The following is a 2,694-nucleotide window of genomic DNA, read 5'->3' on the forward strand; positions in this document are numbered from 1 at the left end:
GTAAGGGAGGGGAAGGTGGGGTTAAGGGGGAGAGATGGACCAAAGGACTTATATGCAAGCAGATAGGCCTAACCAATGGACACGAACACGGGGGGCGGGAGGGCATGAGCGGGGGGTAGGGGATAATGTGGGGACAAGGACACATATGTAATTTCTTAATCAATAAAAAATATATTTTAAAAAAAAAAAAAGAATTAAGAATTCTAATTATGTTGGGTGAAAAAGAATGTGGTATTGGTAATATAGAATTGAAAGTGGTTTCTTTTAGCTATAGCCCATTTGGCTCAGTGATAGAGCATCGGCTTGTGGATTAAAAGGTTCTGGGTTCGATTCCAGTCAAGGGTAGATGTCTGCGTTGTGGGCTCAATTCCCAGTGGGGAGAGTGTGGAAGGCAGCCAATCAGTGATTCTCTCTCATCATTGATGTTTTTATCTCTCTCTCCCTCTCCCTTCCTCTCTGAAATCAATAAATAAAAAATAAAAATAAAAAAGTAGTTTGTTTTAAAGTTGGTTATTTCTGAATGAGGCAAGAAGAAACAAACTAAGAGGGACTAGGAAAGTTGCAGAGAGGTTATGTACATTGAAGAAAGTCTGTAAATCACAAGTTTGTGTACATTGTAGAAACTTACACCCCTCTGTGTAAGTTTCAGAGGGGTCATGCAAATTGAAGAAGGATTGTATAGAGGTAAAAACCAAAACGAGAAAGGATTGAGGAAATGAAAAAGGTGAGAAAGGATTAAAAAAGGGATATGCATATTGCAGAAAGAAAGGATATTGGGAAAAGGGACATTCAGGGAAAAAATGACATTGGAGAAGGAAATTCAAGAAGGGAAATGCAAATAGGGAAAAACTCAGAAAGAAAAAAAGACACATAAAGCAAAGCACTTTTGACAGCAAAAAATCTCCCGCATAAAACACCATAAAGAAATTTTAGGACTACTTGTAAGAGATAAAAAGAGCTTTCGTTTCCCTTGCTATTGCCTTCCACAATTTAAGAGAAGCACCAAGATTGTTAGCTCCTCTGGTTCAAATAGCCCCTCTCTTCAAACTGAGGGACAAGATAAGCTACTCTCAAGACTTCATTCTTCCATACACATGAAAGGGCGAGAGCTACGCCCTCCATCTTACCCTAGCAGCCATGTGCGCGGCAAGGCTTCTTCCCAGAAGCCCAAGCCGCTGCTAGCCACATCCAGGATTTCTTTAAACTAACCAATGACAATCAAGGGACATGCACACCATAGATATGATCACATCCTGTGTAACAAGACCCGACTTGCACCTGGCCAATCAGCAGGGCCCACAGTCATCTCTCCTCCCTTCACTCCACCCCCCTATTCAAACCCCTTTTTCCCATCGGGCTGGCACTCTTGTCTCGCCGTTGCGTCGGTAGAGGCTGGGAGCCAGACCCGGGTCTGTAATAATAATAAAGACTCTCTGCTTTTGCATCGGACTTGGCTGGCTCCCTGTTGATCTATTGGGGATCTTGAAATCTGGGCATAACATTTGGGGGCTTGCCTGGGGTTCCCAAGACCATGGAGGGACCCCGATCCGGAGAGTCTGACGACCGCGGTAGGTGTCTGTGTCATTGTGTGTTCTCTTCTGTGCAAGCTCGTTTCTGAAATCTGTAAATGCCCGTAATGATCTAGGTGGACGCACTGGGGGATCACGGGCGGGAGGAGTCAGGGGACACCCCAATCCTCCATCTGGAGGGGCGTAGTTTTGCTTCCACGGAGTCGGAGGGCTGTACAAACCCCTCAATCTGAGATGAAGCGGGTCGCTCCCGCCAATTGGCGCATGGCCATCATCTAATCTGTAGTTTTGCTTCCACGGAGTCGGAGGTCTGTACAAACCCCTCAATCTGAGATGAAGCGGGTCGCTCCCGCCAATTGGCGCATGGCCATCATCTAATCTGTAGTTTTGCTTCCACGGAGTCAGAAGGTTGTTTTGGTTTTGCTTCCATAGAGTTGGAAGACTGTATTTGTCTGTGTTTGTGTTTCTTTTTCTGTTTTCTGTGGACTTACTGGACGGACGTTATGGGACAAATTCAGACTGCTTCTTTGGGTATTGTGATGGATCATTTCAAGGAGATTGGGGGAGGCTGTAGAGCTCCCTCAGGAGTTGGGAAGTTGTTATTGTTTAAACTCTGAATATTCATTTAAACTCTGGTGAAAGTGTGCGAGTGTGGAGGGAGGGGGCCTGCCCTCTCCCCTCCTTTGTGTGGCAGTCGGGTGGGCGCCTGAGTGAGGATCTGTGAACACAGGTCACCCCCTACCCAATAAATGCGTCTGGGATTTCTGTGCACGTGTAGAAAGAAAAGCTGGCTTAAAACTAACATGCGTATAGTCCGATTTTGGATAGAGTTTTGAGCTGGAGTTCTCTTTGCAAATGTGCAGGATGGAGCCCAAGACTGATTATTTACCAAAGGAAAAAAAAAAGATGCTACCTAGATTCTAGCAGCAGGATTGGCATTTCCATAATAAAGAACAGTTTTTCCAAGGGAAAAAAAAAACTGGTCCTTTGTTAATTAAGAAAGCTTTTCTTAATGGAGGAAGGGGATAGTCGCCTTCCGCCTGTAGCCAAATCTTAAAGAATGTGGTCAATTTACATCTGAAAAGACCAGGTAGGCCAGAACCTGTTTTGCAAGGCTCAAATGTGGTTTTCCAGAGCTGCTTGAAAGTAAAAAGAAAGTTTACTA

General features: G+C 44.7%; 1 long non-coding RNA gene across 1 annotated transcript in view; it reads left to right on the forward strand.

The window, feature by feature from the left end:
* Window positions 1-1,091, forward strand: part of LOC107184798 — an 18,474-nt gene extending 17,383 nt beyond the window's left edge. Inside the window, exon 3 of the long non-coding RNA XR_001515710.1 lies at window positions 998-1,091. This is a non-coding gene — a long non-coding RNA (uncharacterized LOC107184798). The remainder of the gene's footprint in view (window positions 1-997) is intronic.
* Window positions 1,092-2,694: the final 1,603 nt, after the last annotated feature.

This window comes from Myotis davidii, unplaced genomic scaffold (assembly GCF_000327345.1).
Source record: "Myotis davidii unplaced genomic scaffold, ASM32734v1 scaffold388, whole genome shotgun sequence".
NCBI lineage: Eukaryota > Metazoa > Chordata > Mammalia > Chiroptera > Vespertilionidae > Myotis > Myotis davidii.